General features: G+C 47.0%; 41 non-coding genes and 17 pseudogenes across 41 annotated transcripts; all 58 read left to right on the plus strand.

Moving 5' to 3' along the window:
- Nucleotides 1–93, plus strand: part of LOC138546091 (5S ribosomal RNA) — a 109-nt pseudogene extending 16 nt beyond the window's left edge.
- A 463-nt stretch (nucleotides 94–556) lies between these two features.
- Nucleotides 557–665, plus strand: LOC138542876 (5S ribosomal RNA; annotated as a pseudogene).
- Nucleotides 666–771: 106 nt separating this feature from the next.
- On the plus strand, nucleotides 772–890 carry LOC138540053 (5S ribosomal RNA). The gene has a single exon (XR_011288112.1). It is a non-coding gene; the product is annotated as a 5S ribosomal RNA (ribosomal RNA).
- A 106-nt stretch (nucleotides 891–996) lies between these two features.
- On the plus strand, nucleotides 997–1,115 carry LOC138547740 (5S ribosomal RNA). The gene has a single exon (XR_011291570.1). It is a non-coding gene; the product is annotated as a 5S ribosomal RNA (ribosomal RNA).
- Nucleotides 1,116–1,220: 105 nt separating this feature from the next.
- Nucleotides 1,221–1,329, plus strand: LOC138543367 (5S ribosomal RNA; annotated as a pseudogene).
- A 465-nt stretch (nucleotides 1,330–1,794) lies between these two features.
- On the plus strand, nucleotides 1,795–1,913 carry LOC138538376 (5S ribosomal RNA). Its single transcript, XR_011286478.1, has one exon. It is a non-coding gene; the product is annotated as a 5S ribosomal RNA (ribosomal RNA).
- A 106-nt stretch (nucleotides 1,914–2,019) lies between these two features.
- LOC138539593 (5S ribosomal RNA) lies at nucleotides 2,020–2,138 on the plus strand. The gene has a single exon (XR_011287657.1). It is a non-coding gene; the product is annotated as a 5S ribosomal RNA (ribosomal RNA).
- A 106-nt stretch (nucleotides 2,139–2,244) lies between these two features.
- Nucleotides 2,245–2,363, plus strand: LOC138549933 (5S ribosomal RNA). Its single transcript, XR_011293702.1, has one exon. It is a non-coding gene; the product is annotated as a 5S ribosomal RNA (ribosomal RNA).
- A 106-nt stretch (nucleotides 2,364–2,469) lies between these two features.
- LOC138546593 (5S ribosomal RNA) lies at nucleotides 2,470–2,578 on the plus strand (annotated as a pseudogene).
- Nucleotides 2,579–2,684: 106 nt separating this feature from the next.
- LOC138546092 (5S ribosomal RNA) lies at nucleotides 2,685–2,793 on the plus strand (annotated as a pseudogene).
- A 463-nt stretch (nucleotides 2,794–3,256) lies between these two features.
- On the plus strand, nucleotides 3,257–3,375 carry LOC138550937 (5S ribosomal RNA). Its single transcript, XR_011294678.1, has one exon. It is a non-coding gene; the product is annotated as a 5S ribosomal RNA (ribosomal RNA).
- Nucleotides 3,376–3,481: 106 nt separating this feature from the next.
- On the plus strand, nucleotides 3,482–3,600 carry LOC138540064 (5S ribosomal RNA). The gene has a single exon (XR_011288123.1). It is a non-coding gene; the product is annotated as a 5S ribosomal RNA (ribosomal RNA).
- Nucleotides 3,601–3,706: 106 nt separating this feature from the next.
- On the plus strand, nucleotides 3,707–3,825 carry LOC138547751 (5S ribosomal RNA). The gene has a single exon (XR_011291581.1). It is a non-coding gene; the product is annotated as a 5S ribosomal RNA (ribosomal RNA).
- A 105-nt stretch (nucleotides 3,826–3,930) lies between these two features.
- On the plus strand, nucleotides 3,931–4,039 carry LOC138543368 (5S ribosomal RNA; annotated as a pseudogene).
- A 465-nt stretch (nucleotides 4,040–4,504) lies between these two features.
- Nucleotides 4,505–4,623, plus strand: LOC138538377 (5S ribosomal RNA). The gene has a single exon (XR_011286480.1). It is a non-coding gene; the product is annotated as a 5S ribosomal RNA (ribosomal RNA).
- Nucleotides 4,624–4,729: 106 nt separating this feature from the next.
- LOC138539594 (5S ribosomal RNA) lies at nucleotides 4,730–4,848 on the plus strand. Its single transcript, XR_011287658.1, has one exon. It is a non-coding gene; the product is annotated as a 5S ribosomal RNA (ribosomal RNA).
- Nucleotides 4,849–4,954: 106 nt separating this feature from the next.
- Nucleotides 4,955–5,073, plus strand: LOC138549934 (5S ribosomal RNA). Its single transcript, XR_011293703.1, has one exon. It is a non-coding gene; the product is annotated as a 5S ribosomal RNA (ribosomal RNA).
- A 106-nt stretch (nucleotides 5,074–5,179) lies between these two features.
- Nucleotides 5,180–5,298, plus strand: LOC138547622 (5S ribosomal RNA). Its single transcript, XR_011291455.1, has one exon. It is a non-coding gene; the product is annotated as a 5S ribosomal RNA (ribosomal RNA).
- A 106-nt stretch (nucleotides 5,299–5,404) lies between these two features.
- LOC138546093 (5S ribosomal RNA) lies at nucleotides 5,405–5,513 on the plus strand (annotated as a pseudogene).
- A 463-nt stretch (nucleotides 5,514–5,976) lies between these two features.
- On the plus strand, nucleotides 5,977–6,095 carry LOC138537975 (5S ribosomal RNA). Its single transcript, XR_011286092.1, has one exon. It is a non-coding gene; the product is annotated as a 5S ribosomal RNA (ribosomal RNA).
- Nucleotides 6,096–6,201: 106 nt separating this feature from the next.
- Nucleotides 6,202–6,320, plus strand: LOC138540076 (5S ribosomal RNA). Its single transcript, XR_011288134.1, has one exon. It is a non-coding gene; the product is annotated as a 5S ribosomal RNA (ribosomal RNA).
- A 106-nt stretch (nucleotides 6,321–6,426) lies between these two features.
- LOC138547762 (5S ribosomal RNA) lies at nucleotides 6,427–6,545 on the plus strand. The gene has a single exon (XR_011291592.1). It is a non-coding gene; the product is annotated as a 5S ribosomal RNA (ribosomal RNA).
- Nucleotides 6,546–6,650: 105 nt separating this feature from the next.
- Nucleotides 6,651–6,759, plus strand: LOC138543369 (5S ribosomal RNA; annotated as a pseudogene).
- A 465-nt stretch (nucleotides 6,760–7,224) lies between these two features.
- LOC138538378 (5S ribosomal RNA) lies at nucleotides 7,225–7,343 on the plus strand. The gene has a single exon (XR_011286481.1). It is a non-coding gene; the product is annotated as a 5S ribosomal RNA (ribosomal RNA).
- Nucleotides 7,344–7,449: 106 nt separating this feature from the next.
- LOC138539595 (5S ribosomal RNA) lies at nucleotides 7,450–7,568 on the plus strand. Its single transcript, XR_011287659.1, has one exon. It is a non-coding gene; the product is annotated as a 5S ribosomal RNA (ribosomal RNA).
- Nucleotides 7,569–7,674: 106 nt separating this feature from the next.
- On the plus strand, nucleotides 7,675–7,793 carry LOC138537846 (5S ribosomal RNA). Its single transcript, XR_011285967.1, has one exon. It is a non-coding gene; the product is annotated as a 5S ribosomal RNA (ribosomal RNA).
- Nucleotides 7,794–7,899: 106 nt separating this feature from the next.
- On the plus strand, nucleotides 7,900–8,018 carry LOC138542102 (5S ribosomal RNA). The gene has a single exon (XR_011290090.1). It is a non-coding gene; the product is annotated as a 5S ribosomal RNA (ribosomal RNA).
- Nucleotides 8,019–8,124: 106 nt separating this feature from the next.
- Nucleotides 8,125–8,243, plus strand: LOC138547623 (5S ribosomal RNA). Its single transcript, XR_011291456.1, has one exon. It is a non-coding gene; the product is annotated as a 5S ribosomal RNA (ribosomal RNA).
- A 106-nt stretch (nucleotides 8,244–8,349) lies between these two features.
- On the plus strand, nucleotides 8,350–8,468 carry LOC138547773 (5S ribosomal RNA). The gene has a single exon (XR_011291603.1). It is a non-coding gene; the product is annotated as a 5S ribosomal RNA (ribosomal RNA).
- Nucleotides 8,469–8,573: 105 nt separating this feature from the next.
- Nucleotides 8,574–8,682, plus strand: LOC138543370 (5S ribosomal RNA; annotated as a pseudogene).
- A 465-nt stretch (nucleotides 8,683–9,147) lies between these two features.
- LOC138538379 (5S ribosomal RNA) lies at nucleotides 9,148–9,266 on the plus strand. Its single transcript, XR_011286482.1, has one exon. It is a non-coding gene; the product is annotated as a 5S ribosomal RNA (ribosomal RNA).
- Nucleotides 9,267–9,372: 106 nt separating this feature from the next.
- On the plus strand, nucleotides 9,373–9,491 carry LOC138539597 (5S ribosomal RNA). Its single transcript, XR_011287661.1, has one exon. It is a non-coding gene; the product is annotated as a 5S ribosomal RNA (ribosomal RNA).
- Nucleotides 9,492–9,597: 106 nt separating this feature from the next.
- Nucleotides 9,598–9,716, plus strand: LOC138549935 (5S ribosomal RNA). The gene has a single exon (XR_011293704.1). It is a non-coding gene; the product is annotated as a 5S ribosomal RNA (ribosomal RNA).
- A 106-nt stretch (nucleotides 9,717–9,822) lies between these two features.
- On the plus strand, nucleotides 9,823–9,931 carry LOC138546595 (5S ribosomal RNA; annotated as a pseudogene).
- Nucleotides 9,932–10,037: 106 nt separating this feature from the next.
- Nucleotides 10,038–10,146, plus strand: LOC138546094 (5S ribosomal RNA; annotated as a pseudogene).
- A 463-nt stretch (nucleotides 10,147–10,609) lies between these two features.
- Nucleotides 10,610–10,728, plus strand: LOC138537620 (5S ribosomal RNA). The gene has a single exon (XR_011285750.1). It is a non-coding gene; the product is annotated as a 5S ribosomal RNA (ribosomal RNA).
- Nucleotides 10,729–10,834: 106 nt separating this feature from the next.
- Nucleotides 10,835–10,953, plus strand: LOC138540087 (5S ribosomal RNA). Its single transcript, XR_011288145.1, has one exon. It is a non-coding gene; the product is annotated as a 5S ribosomal RNA (ribosomal RNA).
- A 106-nt stretch (nucleotides 10,954–11,059) lies between these two features.
- LOC138547786 (5S ribosomal RNA) lies at nucleotides 11,060–11,178 on the plus strand. The gene has a single exon (XR_011291615.1). It is a non-coding gene; the product is annotated as a 5S ribosomal RNA (ribosomal RNA).
- Nucleotides 11,179–11,283: 105 nt separating this feature from the next.
- On the plus strand, nucleotides 11,284–11,392 carry LOC138543371 (5S ribosomal RNA; annotated as a pseudogene).
- Nucleotides 11,393–11,857: 465 nt separating this feature from the next.
- On the plus strand, nucleotides 11,858–11,976 carry LOC138538380 (5S ribosomal RNA). The gene has a single exon (XR_011286483.1). It is a non-coding gene; the product is annotated as a 5S ribosomal RNA (ribosomal RNA).
- A 106-nt stretch (nucleotides 11,977–12,082) lies between these two features.
- LOC138539598 (5S ribosomal RNA) lies at nucleotides 12,083–12,201 on the plus strand. Its single transcript, XR_011287662.1, has one exon. It is a non-coding gene; the product is annotated as a 5S ribosomal RNA (ribosomal RNA).
- Nucleotides 12,202–12,307: 106 nt separating this feature from the next.
- LOC138549936 (5S ribosomal RNA) lies at nucleotides 12,308–12,426 on the plus strand. The gene has a single exon (XR_011293705.1). It is a non-coding gene; the product is annotated as a 5S ribosomal RNA (ribosomal RNA).
- A 106-nt stretch (nucleotides 12,427–12,532) lies between these two features.
- LOC138547624 (5S ribosomal RNA) lies at nucleotides 12,533–12,651 on the plus strand. Its single transcript, XR_011291457.1, has one exon. It is a non-coding gene; the product is annotated as a 5S ribosomal RNA (ribosomal RNA).
- Nucleotides 12,652–12,757: 106 nt separating this feature from the next.
- On the plus strand, nucleotides 12,758–12,866 carry LOC138546096 (5S ribosomal RNA; annotated as a pseudogene).
- A 463-nt stretch (nucleotides 12,867–13,329) lies between these two features.
- Nucleotides 13,330–13,448, plus strand: LOC138537976 (5S ribosomal RNA). Its single transcript, XR_011286093.1, has one exon. It is a non-coding gene; the product is annotated as a 5S ribosomal RNA (ribosomal RNA).
- Nucleotides 13,449–13,554: 106 nt separating this feature from the next.
- On the plus strand, nucleotides 13,555–13,673 carry LOC138540098 (5S ribosomal RNA). Its single transcript, XR_011288156.1, has one exon. It is a non-coding gene; the product is annotated as a 5S ribosomal RNA (ribosomal RNA).
- Nucleotides 13,674–13,779: 106 nt separating this feature from the next.
- Nucleotides 13,780–13,898, plus strand: LOC138547797 (5S ribosomal RNA). The gene has a single exon (XR_011291626.1). It is a non-coding gene; the product is annotated as a 5S ribosomal RNA (ribosomal RNA).
- Nucleotides 13,899–14,003: 105 nt separating this feature from the next.
- On the plus strand, nucleotides 14,004–14,112 carry LOC138543373 (5S ribosomal RNA; annotated as a pseudogene).
- Nucleotides 14,113–14,577: 465 nt separating this feature from the next.
- Nucleotides 14,578–14,696, plus strand: LOC138550988 (5S ribosomal RNA). The gene has a single exon (XR_011294728.1). It is a non-coding gene; the product is annotated as a 5S ribosomal RNA (ribosomal RNA).
- Nucleotides 14,697–14,802: 106 nt separating this feature from the next.
- On the plus strand, nucleotides 14,803–14,911 carry LOC138546634 (5S ribosomal RNA; annotated as a pseudogene).
- Nucleotides 14,912–15,374: 463 nt separating this feature from the next.
- On the plus strand, nucleotides 15,375–15,493 carry LOC138538381 (5S ribosomal RNA). Its single transcript, XR_011286484.1, has one exon. It is a non-coding gene; the product is annotated as a 5S ribosomal RNA (ribosomal RNA).
- A 106-nt stretch (nucleotides 15,494–15,599) lies between these two features.
- LOC138541892 (5S ribosomal RNA) lies at nucleotides 15,600–15,718 on the plus strand. The gene has a single exon (XR_011289887.1). It is a non-coding gene; the product is annotated as a 5S ribosomal RNA (ribosomal RNA).
- Nucleotides 15,719–15,824: 106 nt separating this feature from the next.
- On the plus strand, nucleotides 15,825–15,943 carry LOC138549937 (5S ribosomal RNA). The gene has a single exon (XR_011293706.1). It is a non-coding gene; the product is annotated as a 5S ribosomal RNA (ribosomal RNA).
- A 106-nt stretch (nucleotides 15,944–16,049) lies between these two features.
- On the plus strand, nucleotides 16,050–16,168 carry LOC138547626 (5S ribosomal RNA). Its single transcript, XR_011291459.1, has one exon. It is a non-coding gene; the product is annotated as a 5S ribosomal RNA (ribosomal RNA).
- Nucleotides 16,169–16,274: 106 nt separating this feature from the next.
- On the plus strand, nucleotides 16,275–16,383 carry LOC138546097 (5S ribosomal RNA; annotated as a pseudogene).
- Nucleotides 16,384–16,846: 463 nt separating this feature from the next.
- Nucleotides 16,847–16,955, plus strand: LOC138542878 (5S ribosomal RNA; annotated as a pseudogene).
- A 106-nt stretch (nucleotides 16,956–17,061) lies between these two features.
- On the plus strand, nucleotides 17,062–17,180 carry LOC138540109 (5S ribosomal RNA). The gene has a single exon (XR_011288167.1). It is a non-coding gene; the product is annotated as a 5S ribosomal RNA (ribosomal RNA).
- Nucleotides 17,181–17,286: 106 nt separating this feature from the next.
- On the plus strand, nucleotides 17,287–17,405 carry LOC138547809 (5S ribosomal RNA). Its single transcript, XR_011291637.1, has one exon. It is a non-coding gene; the product is annotated as a 5S ribosomal RNA (ribosomal RNA).
- The last annotated feature ends 95 nt before the right edge of the window (nucleotides 17,406–17,500 follow it).

Here is a 17,500-nt window from a genome sequence, read left to right on the forward strand (position 1 = left end):
CACTGAATGTGCCCGATCTCGGAAGCTAAGCAGGGTCAGGCCTAGTTAGTACCTGGATGGGAGACTGCCTGGGAATACCAGGTGCTGTAGGCTTTTTTGTGCTCCATGATTAGTAATTGCGCAACTTCTCAATTATTTTTCAAATTTGGTATGTTTCCAAAATAATTGTATCCCGTTTTATAGCGGAAATGTTGGACAACATCATGAGGGCTGGAGCTACCTTTTTACATAGAATTAGCATACAGGCAGTGTGTTCATGGGTAATAAATCGACTTTCACATGTAATGCAGTACAGAGAATATTGAGTCCTTCAAGAGGCATGAAAGAAAACCATTATTGTGTTGATTGTTCTCTCCACCTCCCTGCAACAGACACAGGATGGATGAATTAAAGTTATCCTACCAGACATAGGAGTCCTGAATGGGCCCACCAGTCTTATATATCTCGCCTGATCGAGCCTGATCGAGCGATGAGCGTGGTATCATGTTGCAAGTGGCTGCATGGCTTAGCTTACTAAATGCAAATGCATAAGAGTAATATTCTTAGCATTCCTAGAGCCTATGGCCACACCACACTGAATGCACCCGATCTCGGAAGTTAAGCAGTGTCAGGCCTAGTTAGTACCTGGATGGGAGACCGCCTGGGAATACCAGGTGCTGTAGGCTTTTTTGTGCTCCAAGTTCAGGAAGTGAGCCCTTTCTCAATTGCCTTTTAAAACTGCAAGGTCTAGCCGACTAGATGCTTAAAAGTACAACACTCACTAGGCCCAGAGCCTACGGCCACACCACACTGAATGCGCCTGATCTCGTCTGATCTCAGAAGCTAAGCAGTGTCGGGCCTAGTTAGTACCTGGATGGGAGACCGCCTGGGAATACCAGGTGCTGTAGGCTTTTTTGTACTCCAAGTTCAGGAAGTGAGCCATTTCTCAATTGCCTTTCAAAACTGCAAGGTCTAGCCGACTAGATGCTTAAAAGTACAAAACTCACTAGGCCCAGAGCCTACGGCCACACCACACTGAATGCGCCCGATCTCGTCTGATCTCGGAAGCTAAGCAGTGTCGGGCCTAGTTAGTACCTGGATGGGAGACCACCTGGGAATACCAGGTGCTGTAGGCTTTTTTGTGCTCCAAGTTCAGGAAGTGAGCCATTTCACAATTGCCTTTCAAAACTGCAAGGTCTAGCCGACTAGATGCTTAAAAGTACAAACTCACTAGGCCCAGAGCCTACGGCCACACCACACTGAATGCGCCCGATCTCGGAAGCTAAGCAGGGTCGGGCCTAGTTAGTACCTGGATGGGAGACTGCCTGGGAATACCAGGTGCTGTAGGCTTTTTTTGTGCTCCATGATTAGTAATTGCGCAACTTCTCAATTATTTTTCAAATTTGGTATGTTTCCAAAATAATTGTATCCCGTTTTATAGCGGAAATGTTGGACAACATCATGAGGGCTGGAGCTACCTTTTTACATAGAATTAGCATACAGGTAGTGTGTTCATGGGTAATAAATCAACTTTCACATGTAATGCAGTACAGAGAATATTGAGTCCTTCAAGAGGCATGAAAGAAAACCATTATTGTGTTGATTGTTCTCTCCACCTCCCTGCAACAGACACAGGATGGATGAATTAAAGTTATCCTACCAGACATAGGAGTCCTGAATGGGCCCACCAGTCTTATATATCTCGCCTGATCGAGCGCTGATCGAGCGATGAGCGTGGTATCATGTTGCAAGTGGCTGCATGGCTTAGCTTACTAAATGCAAATGCATAAGAGTAATATTCTTAGCATTCCTAGAGCCTACGGCCACACCACACTGAATGCACCCGATCTCGACTGATCTCGGAAGTTAAGCAGTGTCAGGCCTAGTTAGTACCTGGATGGGAGACCGCCTGGGAATACCAGGTGCTGTAGGCTTTTTTGTGCTCCAAGTTCAGGAAGTGAGCCCTTTCTCAATTGCCTTTTAAAACTGCAAGGTCTAGCCGACTAGATGCTTAAAAGTACAAAACTCACTAGGCCCAGAGCCTACGGCCACACCACACTGAATGTGCCTGATCTCGTCTGATCTCAGAAGCTAAGCAGTGTCGGGCCTAGTTAGTACCTGGATGGAAGACCGCCTGGGAATACCAGGTGCTGTAGGCTTTTTTGTACTCCAAGTTCAGGAAGTGAGCCATTTCTCAATTGCCTTTCAAAACTGCAAGGTCTAGCCGACTAGATGCTTAAAAGTACAAAACTCACAAGAACCAGAGCCTACGGCCACACCACACTGAATGCGCCCGATCTCGTCTGATCTCGGAAGCTAAGCAGTGTCGGGCCTCGTTAGTACCTGGATGGGAGACCGCCTGGGAATACCAGGTGCTGTAGGCTTTTTTGTGCTCCAAGTTCAGGAAGTGAGCCATTTCTCAATTGCCTTTCAAAACTGCAAGGTCTAGCTGACTAGATGCTTAAAAGTACAAAACTCACTAGGCCCAGAGCCTACGGCCACACCACACTGATTTCGTCTGATCTCGGAAGCTAAGCAGTGTCGGGCCTAGTTAGTATCTGGATGGGAGACCACCTGGGAATACCAGGTGCTGTAGGCTTTTTTGTGCTCCAAGTTCAGGAAGTGAGCCATTTCACAATTGCCTTTCAAAACTGCAAGGTCTAGCCGACTAGATGCTTAAAAGTACAAAACTCACTAGGCCCAGAGCCTACGGCCACACCACACTGAATGTGCCCGATCTCGGAAGCTAAGCAGGGTCAGGCCTAGTTAGTACCTGGATGGGAGACTGCCTGGGAATACCAGGTGCTGTAGGCTTTTTTGTGCTCCATGATTAGTAATTGCGCAACTTCTCAATTATTTTTCAAATTTGGTATGTTTCCAAAATAATTGTATCCCGTTTTATAGCGGAAATGTTGGACAACATCATGAGGGCTGGAGCTACCTTTTTACATAGAATTAGCATACAGGTAGTGTGTTCATGGGTAATAAATCGACTTTCACATGTAATGCAGTACCGAGAATATTGAGTCCTTCAAGAGGCATGAAAGAAAACCATTATTGTGTTGATTGTTCTCTCCACCTCCCTGCAACAGACACAGGATGGATGAATTAAAGTTATCCTACCAGACATAGGAGTCCTGAATGGGCCCACCAGTCTTATATATCTCGCCTGATCGAGCCTGATCGAGCGATGAGCGTGGTATCATGTTGCAAGTGGCTGCATGGCTTAGCTTACTAAATGCAAATGCATAAGAGTAATATTCTTAGCATTCCTAGAGCCTATGGCCACACCACACTGAATGCACCCGATCTCGTCTGATCTCGGAAGTTAAGCAGTGTCAGGCCTAGTTAGTACCTGGATGGGAGACCGCCTGGGAATACCAGGTGCTGTAGGCTTTTTTGTGCTCCAAGTTCAGGAAGTGAGCCCTTTCTCAATTGCCTTTTAAAACTGCAAGGTCTAGCCGACTAGATGCTTAAAAGTACAACACTCACTAGGCCCAGAGCCTACGGCCACACCACACTGAATGCGCCTGATCTCGTCTGATCTCAGAAGCTAAGCAGTGTCGGGCCTAGTTAGTACCTGGATGGGAGACCGCCTGGGAATACCAGGTGCTGTAGGCTTTTTTGTACTCCAAGTTCAGGAAGTGAGCCATTTCTCAATTGCCTTTCAAAACTGCAAGGTCTAGCCGACTAGATGCTTAAAAGTACAAAACTCACGAGGCCCAGAGCCTACGGCCACACCACACTGAATGCGCCCGATCTCGTCTGATCTCGGAAGCTAAGCAGTGTCGGGCCTAGTTAGTACCTGGATGGGAGACCACCTGGGAATACCAGGTGCTGTAGGCTTTTTTGTGCTCCAAGTTCAGGAAGTGAGCCATTTCACAATTGCCTTTCAAAACTGCAAGGTCTAGCCGACTAGATGCTTAAAAGTACAAACTCACTAGGCCCAGAGCCTACGGCCACACCACACTGAATGCGCCCGATCTCGGAAGCTAAGCAGGGTCGGGCCTAGTTAGTACCTGGATGGGAGACTGCCTGGGAATACCAGGTGCTGTAGGCTTTTTTTGTGCTCCATGATTAGTAATTGCGCAACTTCTCAATTATTTTTCAAATTTGGTATGTTTCCAAAATAATTGTATCCCGTTTTATAGCGGAAATGTTGGACAACATCATGAGGGCTGGAGCTACCTTTTTACATAGAATTAGCATACAGGTAGTGTGTTCATGGGTAATAAATCAACTTTCACATGTAATGCAGTACAGAGAATATTGAGTCCTTCAAGAGGCATGAAAGAAAACCATTATTGTGTTGATTGTTCTCTCCACCTCCCTGCAACAGACACAGGATGGATGAATTAAAGTTATCCTACCAGACATAGGAGTCCTGAATGGGCCCACCAGTCTTATATATCTCGCCTGATCGAGCGCTGATCGAGCGATGAGCGTGGTATCATGTTGCAAGTGGCTGCATGGCTTAGCTTACTAAATGCAAATGCATAAGAGTAATATTCTTAGCATTCCTAGAGCCTACGGCCACACCACACTGAATGCACCCGATCTCGACTGATCTCGGAAGTTAAGCAGTGTCAGGCCTAGTTAGTACCTGGATGGGAGACCGCCTGGGAATACCAGGTGCTGTAGGCTTTTTTGTGCTCCAAGTTCAGGAAGTGAGCCCTTTCTCAATTGCCTTTTAAAACTGCAAGGTCTAGCCGACTAGATGCTTAAAAGTACAAAACTCACTAGGCCCAGAGCCTACGGCCACACCACACTGAATGTGCCTGATCTCGTCTGATCTCAGAAGCTAAGCAGTGTCGGGCCTAGTTAGTACCTGGATGGAAGACCGCCTGGGAATACCAGGTGCTGTAGGCTTTTTTGTACTCCAAGTTCAGGAAGTGAGCCATTTCTCAATTGCCTTTCAAAACTGCAAGGTCTAGCCGACTAGATGCTTAAAAGTACAAAACTCACAAGAACCAGAGCCTACGGCCACACCACACTGAATGCGCCCGATCTCGTCTGATCTCGGAAGCTAAGCAGTGTCGGGCCTCGTTAGTACCTGGATGGGAGACCGCCTGGGAATACCAGGTGCTGTAGGCTTTTTTGTGCTCCAAGTTCAGGAAGTGAGCCATTTCTCAATTGCCTTTCAAAACTGCAAGGTCTAGCTGACTAGATGCTTAAAAGTACAAAACTCACTAGGCCCAGAGCCTACGGCCACACCACACTGATTGCGCCCGATCTCGTCTGATCTCGGAAGCTAAGCAGTGTCGGGCCTAGTTAGTACCTGGATGGGAGACCACCTGGGAATACCAGGTGCTGTAGGCTTTTTTGTGCTCCAAGTTCAGGAAGTGAGCCATTTCACAATTGCCTTTCAAAACTGCAAGGTCTAGCCGACTAGATGCTTAAAAGTACAAAACTCACTAGGCCCAGAGCCTACGGCCACACCACACTGAATGTGCCCGATCTCGGAAGCTAAGCAGGGTCAGGCCTAGTTAGTACCTGGATGGGAGACTGCCTGGGAATACCAGGTGCTGTAGGCTTTTTTGTGCTCCATGATTAGTAATTGCGCAACTTCTCAATTATTTTTCAAATTTGGTATGTTTCCAAAATAATTGTATCCCGTTTTATAGCGGAAATGTTGGACAACATCATGAGGGCTGGAGCTACCTTTTTACATAGAATTAGCATACAGGTAGTGTGTTCATGGGTAATAAATCGACTTTCACATGTAATGCAGTACAGAGAATATTGAGTCCTTCAAGAGGCATGAAAGAAAACCATTATTGTGTTGATTGTTCTCTCCACCTCCCTGCAACAGACACAGGATGGATGAATTAAAGTTATCCTACCAGACATAGGAGTCCTGAATGGGCCCACCAGTCTTATATATCTCGCCTGATCGAGCCTGATCGAGCGATGAGCGTGGTATCATGTTGCAAGTGGCTGCATGGCTTAGCTTACTAAATGCAAATGCATAAGAGTAATATTCTTAGCATTCCTAGAGCCTACGGCCACACCACACAGAATGCACCCGATCTCGTCTGATCTCGGAAGTTAAGCAGTGTCAGGCCTAGTTAGTACCTGGATGGGAGACCGCCTGGGAATACCAGGTGCTGTAGGCTTTTTTGTGCTCCAAGTTCAGGAAGTGAGCCCTTTCTCAATTGCCTTTTAAAACTGCAAGGTCTAGCCGACTAGATGCTTAAAAGTACAACACTCACTAGGCCCAGAGCCTACGGCCACACCACACTGAATGCGCCTGATCTCGTCTGATCTCAGAAGCTAAGCAGTGTCGGGCCTAGTTAGTACCTGGATGGGAGACCGCCTGGGAATACCAGGTGCTGTAGGCTTTTTTGTACTCCAAGTTCAGGAAGTGAGCCATTTCTCAATTGCCTTTCAAAACTGCAAGGTCTAGCCGACTAGATGCTTAAAAGTACAAAACTCACTAGGCCCAGAGCCTACGGCCACACCACACTGAATGCGCCCGATCTCGTCTGATCTCGGAAGCTAAGCAGTGTCGGGCCTAGTTAGTACCTGGATGGGAGACCACCTGGGAATACCAGGTGCTGTAGGCTTTTTTGTGCTCCAAGTTCAGGAAGTGAGCCATTTCACAATTGCTTTTCAAAACTGCAAGGTCTAGCCGACTAGATGCTTAAAAGTACAAACTCACTAGGCCCAGAGCCTACGGCCACACCACACTGAATGCGCCCGATCTCGGAAGCTAAGCAGGGTCGGGCCTAGTTAGTACCTGGATGGGAGACTGCCTGGGAATACCAGGTGCTGTAGGCTTTTTTTGTGCTCCATGATTAGTAATTGCGCAACTTCTCAATTATTTTTCAAATTTGGTATGTTTCCAAAATAATTGTATCCCGTTTTATAGCGGAAATGTTGGACAACATCATGAGGGCTGGAGCTACCTTTTTACATAGAATTAGCATACAGGTAGTGTGTTCATGGGTAATAAATCAACTTTCACATGTAATGCAGTACAGAGAATATTGAGTCCTTCAAGAGGCATGAAAGAAAACCATTATTGTGTTGATTGTTCTCTCCACCTCCCTGCAACAGACACAGGATGGATGAATTAAAGTTATCCTACCAGACATAGGAGTCCTGAATGGGCCCACCAGTCTTATATATCTCGCCTGATCGAGCGCTGATCGAGCGATGAGCGTGGTATCATGTTGCAAGTGGCTGCATGGCTTAGCTTACTAAATGCAAATGCATAAGAGTAATATTCTTAGCATTCCTAGAGCCTACGGCCACACCACACTGAATGCACCCGATCTCGACTGATCTCGGAAGTTAAGCAGTGTCAGGCCTAGTTAGTACCTGGATGGGAGACCGCCTGGGAATACCAGGTGCTGTAGGCTTTTTTGTGCTCCAAGTTCAGGAAGTGAGCCCTTTCTCAATTGCCTTTTAAAACTGCAAGGTCTAGCCGACTAGATGCTTAAAAGTACAAAACTCACTAGGCCCAGAGCCTACGGCCACACCACACTGAATGTGCCTGATCTCGTCTGATCTCAGAAGCTAAGCAGTGTCGGGCCTAGTTAGTACCTGGATGGAAGACCGCCTGGGAATACCAGGTGCTGTAGGCTTTTTTGTACTCCAAGTTCAGGAAGTGAGCCATTTCTCAATTGCCTTTCAAAACTGCAAGGTCTAGCCGACTAGATGCTTAAAAGTACAAAACTCACAAGAACCAGAGCCTACGGCCACACCACACTGAATGCGCCTGATCTCGTCTGATCTCGGAAGCTAAGCAGTGTCGGGCCTCGTTAGTACCTGGATGGGAGACCGCCTGGGAATACCAGGTGCTGTAGGCTTTTTTGTGCTCCAAGTTCAGGAAGTGAGCCATTTCTCAATTGCCTTTCAAAATTGCAAGGTCTAGCTGACTAGATGCTTAAAAGTACAAAACTCACTAGGCCCAGAGCCTAAGGCCACACCACACTGATTGCGCCCGATCTCGTCTGATCTCGGAAGCTAAGCAGTGTCGGGCCTCGTTAGTACCTGGATGGGAGACCGCCTGGGAATACCAGGTGCTGTAGGCTTTTTTGTGCTCCAAGTTCAGGAAGTGAGCCATTTCTCAATTGCCTTTCAAAACTGCAAGGTCTAGCTGACTAGATGCTTAAAAGTACAAAACTCACTAGGCCCAGAGCCTACGGCCACACCACACTGATTGCGCCCGATCTCGTCTGATCTCGGAAGCTAAGCAGTGTCGGGCCTAGTTAGTACCTGGATGGGAGACCACCTGGGAATACCAGGTGCTGTAGGCTTTTTTGTACTCCAAGTTCAGGAAGTGAGCCATTTCTCAATTGCCTTTCAAAACTGCAAGGTCTAGCCGACTAGATGCTTAAAAGTACAAAACTCACTAGGCCCAGAGCCTACGGCCACACCACACTGAATGCGCCCGATCTCGTCTGATCTCGGAAGCTAAGCAGTGTCGGGCCTAGTTAGTACCTGGATGGGAGACCACCTGGGAATACCAGGTGCTGTAGGCTTTTTTGTGCTCCAAGTTCAGGAAGTGAGCCATTTCACAATTGCCTTTCAAAACTGCAAGGTCTAGCCGACTAGATGCTTAAAAGTACAAACTCACTAGGCCCAGAGCCTACGGCCACACCACACTGAATGCGCCCGATCTCGGAAGCTAAGCAGGGTCGGGCCTAGTTAGTACCTGGATGGGAGACTGCCTGGGAATACCAGGTGCTGTAGGCTTTTTTTGTGCTCCATGATTAGTAATTGCGCAACTTCTCAATTATTTTTCAAATTTGGTATGTTTCCAAAATAATTGTATCCCGTTTTATAGCGGAAATGTTGGACAACATCATGAGGGCTGGAGCTACCTTTTTACATAGAATTAGCATACAGGTAGTGTGTTCATGGGTAATAAATCAACTTTCACATGTAATGCAGTACAGAGAATATTGAGTCCTTCAAGAGGCATGAAAGAAAACCATTATTGTGTTGATTGTTCTCTCCACCTCCCTGCAACAGACACAGGATGGATGAATTAAAGTTATCCTACCAGACATAGGAGTCCTGAATGGGCCCACCAGTCTTATATATCTCGCCTGATCGAGCGCTGATCGAGCGATGAGCGTGGTATCATGTTGCAAGTGGCTGCATGGCTTAGCTTACTAAATGCAAATGCATAAGAGTAATATTCTTAGCATTCCTAGAGCCTACGGCCACACCACACTGAATGCACCCGATCTCGACTGATCTCGGAAGTTAAGCAGTGTCAGGCCTAGTTAGTACCTGGATGGGAGACCGCCTGGGAATACCAGGTGCTGTAGGCTTTTTTGTGCTCCAAGTTCAGGAAGTGAGCCCTTTCTCAATTGCCTTTTAAAACTGCAAGGTCTAGCCGACTAGATGCTTAAAAGTACAAAACTCACTAGGCCCAGAGCCTACGGCCACACCACACTGAATGTGCCTGATCTCGTCTGATCTCAGAAGCTAAGCAGTGTCGGGCCTAGTTAGTACCTGGATGGAAGACCGCCTGGGAATACCAGGTGCTGTAGGCTTTTTTGTACTCCAAGTTCAGGAAGTGAGCCATTTCTCAATTGCCTTTCAAAACTGCAAGGTCTAGCCGACTAGATGCTTAAAAGTACAAAACTCACAAGAACCAGAGCCTACGGCCACACCACACTGAATGCGCCCGATCTCGTCTGATCTCGGAAGCTAAGCAGTGTCGGGCCTCGTTAGTACCTGGATGGGAGACCGCCTGGGAATACCAGGTGCTGTAGGCTTTTTTGTGCTCCAAGTTCAGGAAGTGAGCCATTTCTCAATTGCCTTTCAAAACTGCAAGGTCTAGCTGACTAGATGCTTAAAAGTACAAAACTCACTAGGCCCAGAGCCTACGGCCACACCACACTGATTTCGTCTGATCTCGGAAGCTAAGCAGTGTCGGGCCTAGTTAGTATCTGGATGGGAGACCACCTGGGAATACCAGGTGCTGTAGGCTTTTTTGTGCTCCAAGTTCAGGAAGTGAGCCATTTCACAATTGCCTTTCAAAACTGCAAGGTCTAGCCGACTAGATGCTTAAAAGTACAAAACTCACTAGGCCCAGAGCCTACGGCCACACCACACTGAATGTGCCCGATCTCGGAAGCTAAGCAGGGTCAGGCCTAGTTAGTACCTGGATGGGAGACTGCCTGGGAATACCAGGTGCTGTAGGCTTTTTTGTGCTCCATGATTAGTAATTGCGCAACTTCTCAATTATTTTTCAAATTTGGTATGTTTCCAAAATAATTGTATCCCGTTTTATAGCGGAAATGTTGGACAACATCATGAGGGCTGGAGCTACCTTTTTACATAGAATTAGCATACAGGTAGTGTGTTCATGGGTAATAAATCGACTTTCACATGTAATGCAGTACCGAGAATATTGAGTCCTTCAAGAGGCATGAAAGAAAACCATTATTGTGTTGATTGTTCTCTCCACCTCCCTGCAACAGACACAGGATGGATGAATTAAAGTTATCCTACCAGACATAGGAGTCCTGAATGGGCCCACCAGTCTTATATATCTCGCCTGATCGAGCCTGATCGAGCGATGAGCGTGGTATCATGTTGCAAGTGGCTGCATGGCTTAGCTTACTAAATGCAAATGCATAAGAGTAATATTCTTAGCATTCCTAGAGCCTATGGCCACACCACACTGAATGCACCCGATCTCGTCTGATCTCGGAAGTTAAACAGTGTCAGGCCTAGTTAGTACCTGGATGGGAGACCGCCTGGGAATACCAGGTGCTGTAGGCTTTTTTGTGCTCCAAGTTCAGGAAGTGAGCCCTTTCTCAATTGCCTTTTAAAACTGCAAGGTCTAGCCGACTAGATGCTTAAAAGTACAACACTCACTAGGCCCAGAGCCTACGGCCACACCACACTGAATGCGCCTGATCTCGTCTGATCTCAGAAGCTAAGCAGTGTCGGGCCTAGTTAGTACCTGGATGGGAGACCGCCTGGGAATACCAGGTGCTGTAGGCTTTTTTGTACTCCAAGTTCAGGAAGTGAGCCATTTCTCAATTGCCTTTCAAAACTGCAAGGTCTAGCCGACTAGATGCTTAAAAGTACAAAACTCACTAGGCCCAGAGCCTACGGCCACACCACACTGAATGCGCCCGATCTCGTCTGATCTCGGAAGCTAAGCAGTGTCGGGCCTAGTTAGTACCTGGATGGGAGACCACCTGGGAATACCAGGTGCTGTAGGCTTTTTTGTGCTCCAAGTTCAGGAAGTGAGCCATTTCACAATTGCCTTTCAAAACTGCAAGGTCTAGCCGACTAGATGCTTAAAAGTACAAACTCACTAGGCCCAGAGCCTACGGCCACACCACACTGAATGCGCCCGATCTCGGAAGCTAAGCAGGGTCGGGCCTAGTTAGTACCTGGATGGGAGACTGCCTGGGAATACCAGGTGCTGTAGGCTTTTTTTGTGCTCCATGATTAGTAATTGCGCAACTTCTCAATTATTTTTCAAATTTGGTATGTTTCCAAAATAATTGTATCCCGTTTTATAGCGGAAATGTTGGACAACATCATGAGGGCTGGAGCTACCTTTTTACATAGAATTAGCATACAGGTAGTGTGTTCATGGGTAATAAATCAACTTTCACATGTAATGCAGTACAGAGAATATTGAGTCCTTCAAGAGGCATGAAAGAAAACCATTATTGTGTTGATTGTTCTCTCCACCTCCCTGCAACAGACACAGGATGGATGAATTAAAGTTATCCTACCAGACATAGGAGTCCTGAATGGGCCCACCAGTCTTATATATCTCGCCTGATCGAGCGCTGATCGAGCGATGAGCGTGGTATCATGTTGCAAGTGGCTGCATGGCTTAGCTTACTAAATGCAAATGCATAAGAGTAATATTCTTAGCATTCCTAGAGCCTACGGCCACACCACACTGAATGCACCCGATCTCGACTGATCTCGGAAGTTAAGCAGTGTCAGGCCTAGTTAGTACCTGGATGGGAGACCGCCTGGGAATACCAGGTGCTGTAGGCTTTTTTGTGCTCCAAGTTCAGGAAGTGAGCCCTTTCTCAATTGCCTTTTAAAACTGCAAGGTCTAGCCGACTAGATGCTTAAAAGTACAAAACTCACTAGGCCCAGAGCCTACGGCCACACCACACTGAATGTGCCTGATCTCGTCTGATCTCAGAAGCTAAGCAGTGTCGGGCCTAGTTAGTACCTGGATGGAAGACCGCCTGGGAATACCAGGTGCTGTAGGCTTTTTTGTACTCCAAGTTCAGGAAGTGAGCCATTTCTCAATTGCCTTTCAAAACTGCAAGGTCTAGCCGACTAGATGCTTAAAAGTACAAAACTCACAAGAACCAGAGCCTACGGCCACACCACACTGAATGCGCCCGATCTCGTCTGATCTCGGAAGCTAAGCAGTGTCGGGCCTCGTTAGTACCTGGATGGGAGACCGCCTGGGAATACCAGGTGCTGTAGGCTTTTTTGTGCTCCAAGTTCAGGAAGTGAGCCATTTCTCAATTGCCTTTCAAAACTGCAAGGTCTAGCTGACTAGATGCTTAAAAGTACAAAACTCACTAGGCCCAGAGCCTACGGCCACACCACACTGATTGCGCCCGATCTCGTCTGATCTCGGAAGCTAAGCAGTGTCGGGCCTAGTTAGTACCTGGATGGGAGACCACCTGGGAATACCAGGTGCTGTAGGCTTTTTTGTGCTCCAAGTTCAGGAAGTGAGCCATTTCACAATTGCCTTTCAAAACTGCAAGGTCTAGCCGACTAGATGCTTAAAAGTACAAAACTCACTAGGCCCAGAGCCTACGGCCACACCACACTGAATGTGCCCGATCTCGGAAGCTAAGCAGGGTCAGGCCTAGTTAGTACCTGGATGGGAGACTGCCTGGGAATACCAGGTGCTGTAGGCTTTTTTGTGCTCCATGATTAGTAATTGCGCAACTTCTCAATTATTTTTCAAATTTGGTATGTTTCCAAAATAATTGTATCCCGTTTTATAGCGGAAATGTTGGACAACATCATGAGGGCTGGAGCTACCTTTTTACATAGAATTAGCATACAGGTAGTGTGTTCATGGGTAATAAATCGACTTTCACATGTAATGCAGTACAGAGAATATTGAGTCCTTCAAGAGGCATGAAAGAAAACCATTATTGTGTTGATTGTTCTCTCCACCTCCCTGCAACAGACACAGGATGGATGAATTAAAGTTATCCTACCAGACATAGGAGTCCTGAATGGGCCCACCAGTCTTATATATCTCGCCTGATCGAGCCTGATCGAGCGATGAGCGTGGTATCATGTTGCAAGTGGCTGCATGGCTTAGCTTACTAAATGCAAATGCATAAGAGTAATATTCTTAGCATTCCTAGAGCCTACGGCCACACCACACAGAATGCACCCGATCTCGTCTGATCTCGGAAGTTAAGCAGTGTCAGGCCTAGTTAGTACCTGGATGGGAGACCGCCTGGGAATACCAGGTGCTGTAGGCTTTTTTGTGCTCCAAGTTCAGGAAGTGAGCCCTTTCTCAATTGCCTTTTAAAACTGCAAGGTCTAGCCGACTAGATGCTTAAAAGTACAACACTCACTAGGCCCAGAGCCTACGGCCACACCACACTGAATGCGCCTGATCTCGTCTGATCTCAGAAGCTAAGCAGTGTCGGGCCTAGTTAGTACCTGGATGGGAGACCGCCTGGGAATACCAGGTGCTGTAGGCTTTTTTGTACTCCAAGTTCAGGAAGTGAGCCATTTCTCAATTGCCTTTCAAAACTGCAAGGTCTAGCCGACTAGATGCTTAAAAGTACAAAACTCACTAGGCCCAGAGCCTACGGCCACACCACACTGAATGCGCCCGATCTCGTCTGATCTCGGAAGCTAAGCAGTGTCGGGCCTAGTTAGTACCTGGATGGGAGACCACCTGGGAATACCAGGTGCTGTAGGCTTTTTTGTGCTCCAAGTTCAGGAAGTGAGCCATTTCACAATTGCTTTTCAAAACTGCAAGGTCTAGCCGACTAGATGCTTAAAAGTACAAACTCACTAGGCCCAGAGCCTACGGCCACACCACACTGAATGCGCCCGATCTCGGAAGCTAAGCAGGGTCGGGCCTAGTTAGTACCTGGATGGGAGACTGCCTGGGAATACCAGGTGCTGTAGGCTTTTTTTGTGCTCCATGATTAGTAATTGCGCAACTTCTCAATTATTTTTCAAATTTGGTATGTTTCCAAAATAATTGTATCCCGTTTTATAGCGGAAATGTTGGACAACATCATGAGGGCTGGAGCTACCTTTTTACATAGAATTAGCATACAGGTAGTGTGTTCATGGGTAATAAATCAACTTTCACATGTAATGCAGTACAGAGAATATTGAGTCCTTCAAGAGGCATGAAAGAAAACCATTATTGTGTTGATTGTTCTCTCCACCTCCCTGCAACAGACACAGGATGGATGAATTAAAGTTATCCTACCAGACATAGGAGTCCTGAATGGGCCCACCAGTCTTATATATCTCGCCTGATCGAGCGCTGATCGAGCGATGAGCGTGGTATCATGTTGCAAGTGGCTGCATGGCTTAGCTTACTAAATGCAAATGCATAAGAGTAATATTCTTAGCATTCCTAGAGCCTACGGCCACACCACACTGAATGCACCCGATCTCTTCTGATCTCGGAAGTTAAGCAGTGTCAGGCCTAGTTAGTACCTGGATGGGAGACCGCCTGGGAATACCAGGTGCTGTAGGCTTTTTTGTGCTCCAAGTTCAGGAAGTGAGCCCTTTCTCAATTGCCTTTTAAAACTGCAAGGTCTAGCCGACTAGATGCTTAAAAGTACAAAACTCACTAGGCCCAGAGCCTACAGCCACACCACACTGAATGTGCCCGATCTCGGAAGCTAAGCAGGGTCAGGCCTAGTTAGTACCTGGATGGGAGACTGCCTGGGAATACCAGGTGCTGTAGGCTTTTTTGTGCTCCATGATTAGTAATTGCGCAACTTCTCAATTATTTTTCAAATTTGGTATGTTTCCAAAATAATTGTATCCCGTTTTATAGCGGAAATGTTGGACAACATCATGAGGGCTGGAGCTACCTTTTTACATAGAATTAGCATACAGTTAGTGTGTTCATGGGTAATAAATCGACTTTCACATGTAATGCAGTACAGAGAATATTGAGTCCTTCAAGAGGCATGAAAGAAAACCATTATTGTGTTGATTGTTCTCTCCACCTCCCTGCAACAGACACAGGATGGATGAATTAAAGTTATCCTACCAGACATAGGAGTCCTGAATGGGCCCACCAGTCTTATATATCTCGCCTGATCGAGCCTGATCGAGCGATGAGCGTGGTATCATGTTGCAAGTGGCTGCATGGCTTAGCTTACTAAATGCAAATGCATAAGAGTAATATTCTTAGCATTCCTAGAGCCTACGGCCACACCACACTGAATGCACCCGATCTCGACTGATCTCGGAAGTTAAGCAGTGTCAGGCCTAGTTAGTACCTGGATGGGAGACCGCCTGGGAATACCAGGTGCTGTAGGCTTTTTTGTGCTCCAAGTTCAGGAAGTGAGCCCTTTCTCAATTGCCTTTTAAAACTGCAAGGTCTAGCCGACTAGATGCTTAAAAGTACAAAACTCACTAGGCCCAGAGCCTACGGCCACACCACACTGAATGTGCCTGATCTCGTCTGATCTCAGAAGCTAAGCAGTGTCGGGCCTAGTTAGTACGTGGATGGAAGACCGCCTGGGAATACCAGGTGCTGTAGGCTTTTTTGTACTCCAAGTTCAGGAAGTGAGCCATTTCTCAATTGCCTTTCAAAACTGCAAGGTCTAGCCGACTAGATGCTTAAAAGTACAAAACTCACAAGAACCAGAGCCTACGGCCACACCACACTGAATGCGCCCGATCTCGTCTGATCTCGGAAGCTAAGCAGTGTCGGGCCTCGTTAGTACCTGGATGGGAGACCGCCTGGGAATACCAGGTGCTGTAGGCTTTTTTGTGCTCCAAGTTCAGGAAGTGAGCCATTTCTCAATTGCCTTTCAAAACTGCAAGGTCTAGCTGACTAGATGCTTAAAAGTACAAAACTCACTAGGCCCAGAGCCTACGGCCACACCACACTGATTGCGCCCGATCTCGTCTGATCTCGGAAGCTAAGCAGTGTCGGGCCTAGTTAGTACCTGGATGGGAGACCACCTGGGAATACCAGGTGCTGTAGGCTTTTTTGTGCTCCAAGTTCAGGAAGTGAGCCATTTCACAATTGCCTTTCAAAACTGCAAGGTCTAGCCGACTAGATGCTTAAAAGTACAAAACTCACTAGGCCCAGAGCCTACGGCCACACCACACTGAATGTGCCCGATCTCGGAAGCTAAGCAGGGTCAGGCCTAGTTAGTACCTGGATGGGAGACTGCCTGGGAATACCAGGTGCTGTAGGCTTTTTTGTGCTCCATGATTAGTAATTGCGCAACTTCTCAATTATTTTTCAAATTTGGTATGTTTCCAAAATAATTGTATCCCGTTTTATAGCGGAAATGTTGGACAACATCATGAGGGCTGGAGCTACCTTTTTACATAGAATTAGCATACAGGCAGTGTGTTCATGGGTAATAAATCGACTTTCACATGTAATGCAGTACAGAGAATATTGAGTCCTTCAAGAGGCATGAAAGAAAACCATTATTGTGTTGATTGTTCTCTCCACCTCCCTGCAACAGACACAGGATGGATGAATTAAAGTTATCCTACCAGACATAGGAGTCCTGAATGGGCCCACCAGTCTTATATATCTCGCCTGATCGAGCCTGATCGAGCGATGAGCGTGGTATCATGTTGCAAGTGGCTGCATGGCTTAGCTTACTAAATGCAAATGCATAAGAGTAATATTCTTAGCATTCCTAGAGCCTATGGCCACACCACACTGAATGCACCCGATCTCGGAAGTTAAGCAGTGTCAGGCCTAGTTAGTACCTGGATGGGAGACCGCCTGGGAATACCAGGTGCTGTAGGCTTTTTTGTGCTCCAAGTTCAGGAAGTGAGCCCTTTCTCAATTGCCTTTTAAAACTGCAAGGTCTAGCCGACTAGATGCTTAAAAGTACAACACTCACTAGGCCCAGAGCCTACGGCCACACCACACTGAATGCGCCTGATCTCGTCTGATCTCAGAAGCTAAGCAGTGTCGGGCCTAGTTAGTACCTGGATGGGAGACCGCCTGGGAATACCAGGTGCTGTAGGCTTTTTTGTACTCCAAGTTCAGGAAGTGAGCCATTTCTCAATTGCCTTTCAAAACTGCAAGGTCTAGCCGACTAGATGCTTAAAAGTACAAAACTCACTAGGCCCAGAGCCTACGGCCACACCACACTGAATGCGCCCGATCTCGTCTGATCTCGGAAGCTAAGCAGTGTCGGGCCTAGTTAGTACCTGGATGGGAGACCACCTGGGAATACCAGGTGCTGTAGGCTTTTTTGTGCTCCAAGTTCAGGAAGTGAGCCATTTCACAATTGCCTTTCAAAACTGCAAGGTCTAGCCGACTAGATGCTTAAAAGTACAAACTCAC

The sequence above is a fragment of the Ambystoma mexicanum genome, unplaced genomic scaffold (genome assembly GCF_040938575.1).
Source record: "Ambystoma mexicanum isolate Mex_15411 unplaced genomic scaffold, UKY_AmexF1_1 Mex_scaf10, whole genome shotgun sequence".
Lineage (NCBI taxonomy): Eukaryota > Metazoa > Chordata > Amphibia > Caudata > Ambystomatidae > Ambystoma > Ambystoma mexicanum.